The sequence below is a fragment of the Mycteria americana genome, chromosome 3, assembly GCF_035582795.1.
Source record: "Mycteria americana isolate JAX WOST 10 ecotype Jacksonville Zoo and Gardens chromosome 3, USCA_MyAme_1.0, whole genome shotgun sequence".
Classification (NCBI taxonomy): domain Eukaryota; kingdom Metazoa; phylum Chordata; class Aves; order Ciconiiformes; family Ciconiidae; genus Mycteria; species Mycteria americana.
Genome location: NC_134367.1, coordinates 3,588,752 through 3,593,966, shown reverse-complemented (window position 1 = coordinate 3,593,966; position 5,215 = coordinate 3,588,752).

Below are 5,215 nucleotides of genomic sequence, written 5' to 3'. Positions count from 1 at the left end.
GAGGGAGATGGTGTCCATCCATACGGTGTGCGTTGCTACCCTGACACCTAGGATATAACCATACTGCCATGGCAAAGTAGGGTTGTCCAGAGAGACGTGGAGGAGGTTAATGAGATGCTGGGGAGGGTGTTGTACCTGTTGCCCTCCTGGTCTTGATAAATCCTACTCATCCAAAGGGGCACGTAAGGTGCTGCAGGTGTAAGTTGCAACCTACTCAGCAGAGCTAATTTTCTGAGCTCTTCCTTTCCCTAGAAGTCTGTTTCTGACTTCTCAAGCATGCTCTCCCATTTTTCAAGCCAGGGCTTGCTTCTCTGAAAGCAGTAGTAGGCTTGGCTGTGCTTGGTCAAGAAGAGTTTCCCAACCTGGAGCTGTTGGGAGTGGACCGAGTACCTCAAATCCTATTCTCTTCCGTCTTTCCATATACCTATACTAGCAAACTAGGCAATTTCAAGGCCTGCTCTTGGGCACCGTAACTTCATCATGCTGCTAACTTGTTAGTAGAATCACTAGACTGGTCAAGGCTTACTAGCACTCTCCCAAGTAATCATAACCTGGGCAGGGTTCAGGACTCCATAGGGGCCAGGGATCGTTCCCAATACTGAGTATGAAAGCAGCTACCTGGTTTTGGAGGATGAGAGAGTTCATTTCTGTGGTCAGTCTGGGCCTATTGGCCTCAGGAAAAGGGATCAGGCCCCTGTCCTTTGTTGACTATTGTAGATATAGTCTGAGATTCCTGACCTAGGTCAGCTTGTGGTTGTGTGCAACAGGCCATCAGGACTCTTCTTTCCTCAAAACATAGCCCAGGGCCTGTGCTGATGTGCCTTTCCGTGCTCCTGCAACCCTCTTACACATCAGCATCCTCTTCATTTCAAGCCAGCCTGTTGCCTGAGGCATCCTCCTACACTTTCTGCTGGTGATATTCAGAGCCACCTCTGTAAATCGAACAGTACCAAGGCACAGGCATGATCCTGTAATAGTTCACCCTCTTAAATTGTCAGCACAGTCTCTGGCAATTTTGGCCACGGCCAACTAGCAGGGGTGTAGCCACGTGGAGCTGAGTCATGCCAGCTGGCCAAGGACAAAGGCTGGTCTTTGGTCGGCTTTGTTTAATGATAGAGACAGATCATAATCCTATCTCTGGACATTTCTGCTACAGTCCTTGCTGAGACTGCTGAGCAGCCTCTCTCATCCACATGAAGCATCTTTTTCCATAGCATTTAAGGTGGGTTTGGTTTTTTGTTTTTTTTTTTACAGTAGGAGCATCTCCTCTTCTCCCTCCTGGTGGCATCCTGGGGCTCTCTCCAAAGGTTATTTGACCACATTTCTGGAGCTGATGGCTTTGGCTCCTTAAAAACATGTTTTGGCGCAGGGACAGCAGAGACTTTGCCCCGTGCAGTTTGTGTGCTACTGCGACGTACGTAGTAAATAAGCATGAGGGTAATTATACCAACAGGAATTCTGGGAACCCCGCCAGAACGGAGGGGACAGCCAATCCTTTGTGCATTTAAAGAAAATCGCCTCAAATCCCCCTCCCAACCCCAAATTAGTTCTGTCTCTTGAAGCCATGATGGGACTTAGAACTAAAAATACATACACACACACAAATACACACACTCGTATATAAAAATAGCCAGCATTCAAAAAATAAAAACGCCAAAGTTAGGCTCCTGTATCCAAAATTAAGCTCTTAAATAAATAAATTAGCCTGATTTTCAAAAGCACAGAGCAGTGAACGGCTTTCACTGACATAAGAGGAAGCATCGTGTTGCTAAAGATTGAAGATCAGGCCTGAATATGGATTTGAAAGTCTAATTATAGAATCCTGTTTGCTACCAGCTTGACCGAGAACAACAAATTTCAGGTGAAATGACATTGATTTTTTTTTTTTTTTCCTCAGAGTTTGTCTACACTTAAGCAGTGTTAGTAAAGGTAGGAAAAAGCCCTCAAACGAGTAAATAAAATACCACAAAGAAGAAACAGATATACTGGAATAAAACTGCTTACACCGGTGCTGTACATTTGTGTTTGGAAAAAGGGTTAAGCATTATCAATGTTACATCTGGGTGAAATTTTGTATTGATTAATTAGACAGGTATTTATTAGTTGTTGAAAGCCTACCAGGTAGAAATACTGCTTTTCCCAGCTACTCTCACACTTTCTCTGCTGAAAACTCACAATCGACCGGCATCAAGGAGGTTTTTACTCCCCCTTTTCCTCTCTTTGTCAGATTTGCGTCTGAAGGATGCTAAAGAGAGAGCACCGTATTTTTGCATGGACTGAAAAGGGAGTGCAAAGCGACTCTCATTTCTGAGTTCGTTTCCCTTCAGCTGCAAATGGTCCTTGGAGCTGTTTTGCTCGTGCGCTGTTCGTTTGCGAGGCTGTGACCTTTTGCTGGCCAAAATTATGCCAAGAGATTCTCAAGGTCACAGTCGCGTGTGGCAGTGGGATAGGGACATATTTGTCCTTCTGGGTCTTCCAGTACAGATCAGGTTGGGCAGGTCTGGGCTTTATGGCGTCAAGGAAGTATGTGCACCCTGGGTGGAGGACCATCAGCAGGCAGAGTGATACTCCACTCACGGGTTTGTGTTGTGGTGTTTAGAGGCTGGGGGCAGCACTAGAAGATCTGGATTCTGCTGCCAGAAGACTTTCAGAGAGCCCTTTTGGTTCTCCATGACTCAGTTTCCCCATCTATGGAAGGGGCACAATACCGTTGACCTTTGCAATAGGCTGTGGGCTCAACAGCCAAGAGAATTTGGTGTTACTGTCATCGCTGTTGTTCTGGCCATTGAGGGAGACAGGACCAGGGCATTGCATTTATCCAATGCATTTTTACATCCTTTTACGTGTGCTGCCTCCATGAATAGGTGCCATGTCCTCTCACCGTGGCCAGTGAGAAACATTCATGCTTCAACTGTGTGGATGGTGGTGAATCCCTAGAGATCAAGGAGAAATCATTGCAGGACGTGGTGTCCCTTCTGTTAGTTTCTTAATCTTTTCGAGTGACTCAATGTCATTGTTGTAGTTTGTTTCTGCCAACCTGGAGTGCGTGGAAAAGTAAAGACAGTCTTAAAAAAATAACCAAAAGCTGGAGACAGCCGGTGGGGACAGCAATGTGGAAGAGTAGAGGTCTAGCAAATGTGAGCTGTGAGAAGGTACTGAAAGAAATTGGGTTTTTTTAGTCTGGAGAAAAGAAGACTGAGGGTTTACATAGGAACTAGGTGCAAACAGGTAAAAGACTGCTGCAGGGTGAAAATGAATAAATTCTCCTCCTTGTCCATGGCTAGGACGATGAGAAATTAGTGGCTTAAACTTCAGAAGAGGAGTTTAGTTTTCATGTACTAGCAGGAATGGGAGCTCCTGGGAAGGGGAGGCCATGCAAGACTACCGGACAGATTCAGTGAATATCTGTCTGGGAAGAGTTTGGCAGAGGTGATGCTGTCTTTGCCCATGGGCAGCACCTTATGGGCACCACCACCGTGGTTTTCGGTGGTCCTGTGTCGCCGATATTATAAAAAACAGTTGCATGCTCCTTTTCTTTGCTTTCTTCTTGAGCCATTACAACTCCCTCTCCCCAGCTTTGCCTTTCCAGCTAAACTACATTTATTTAATTTCTTGCACGCATGAAGGGAAGGCAGGATTCCCGTGTCACCCTGCAGCTTCTGGGGTTGGCTGCTTCCAGGGAAATGCTGAGTACTGGCAGTGGCATTGGGCACGTTGGGGAGTGGGAGGAGGACTGGTGCCCATGGGAGAGCAGGTTGTCCACGGGCATTTCCACCCCACTCGGGCTCTGCTGGGGATGTCACACCAGTGTCACCAGTGTCGTATGTGACTGGCATAGCATTTTCTCGAGCGTCGAGCCCCATCTGGTGGCTTTCCTGCGTCATTTTTTGTGTCCTTGTGTCTTCTTTCGGGATTTTTCGTCTTCTGTGCTTGTGAACTGCGAACGGGAAGGAAGGACAGGGTGCTTGAGAAAGGGCAGGGCTTGCAGAGCTACCTTTGCTTCTCTCCCACCTCCCTGTCCCTGGGCGTAATTTGGAGATACAGAAGCTCTCGAGGCTTATGTCCTTTCCTCCTGCTCTTCCTTGCTGTGCAACCTCGCTCCGAGTGGCAAGGAATGATCTAATCGTTTTGGCAAAACCCCAGTTTGTGCTGTGAGCCCCTCCCAGAGCCTTCAGAAGGCACTTCATCCCACCGTCATGCTGGCATCTCAGGTGGGACAGATGAACGGTCCCAGGAGGGGACATTTCTCTCCATTGACTAGCTCAGATGACCAACTTTAGGGTCGGTGTTAGGTGAAATGATTCCCATCCCAAATTTCAGAGCACAAGGTTACAGCCACTGCTCAGGATAAGAAAGAAAAAGACCCAATATTAGATCATTAATATCAGCAAGCATTAGAAAGGACCCTGTTAGGAGATGCTTCCTTTCTTAAATGGCATGAGTCCTCTGACATCTGGGCACCTTGTGCTACCCTGACTGGATCACCTCCATTTACAAAGGCTGGCCAAAAGTTCCCTGAAGGGAAGTTGTGTCCCCAAGGTGATGTTTGGAGGTCTCCTTGCACACCTGATATGGAAACAGAGGCGATAAAGCAGTACCTGTCCATGCATGACACACCTCCTTCTAGTTCAACATTGTCCAGTCGCAATAGCTGACCAGTGACAAGCCGTGGCCTTTTGCATTTGTGGGTCACATATGTGCTGAAGGTGAAGGTGGTGTCTCATTGCTCCACCTGTGATGAAATAGGGTCAAATCTCTGGGGTCCGTGAGGGAAGCTCCTTACTACAGTGCTGAAGGTGCTTAAATGATCTATCAAGCCACCGCCAAGTGTCATGACCAGCATTTGTCAAGTAGGTTCTCCTCTTCTCATCATAAAAACAAAGTGAGGCAGTTGTTTTCCTGTGCAAATGTTTCACGAGCATTCCCTACCCCCACGCTTCACATTTGGGTGGTGCAAGTCAAAGGTTTCCCACTCTTGCAATACAAAAGTGGTCCTCAGATCTTGCAGGAGATGATAGTTTTAGAGCTGTGTAGACACCTGTGTCTACCCCAAATTCTCTTTCCCCCAGGCAACCTCCCTCTCCCCAAACAACTGGCCCACAGCCCCATCCTCCTCAGGTTTTGATGTATGCAAAAGTCTCACACTCAGCTTTTCCTCCTGTTTCCTGCAGGTATATCCGAACTATGTACCTAGGGATCCAGAGCCAGAGGCGGA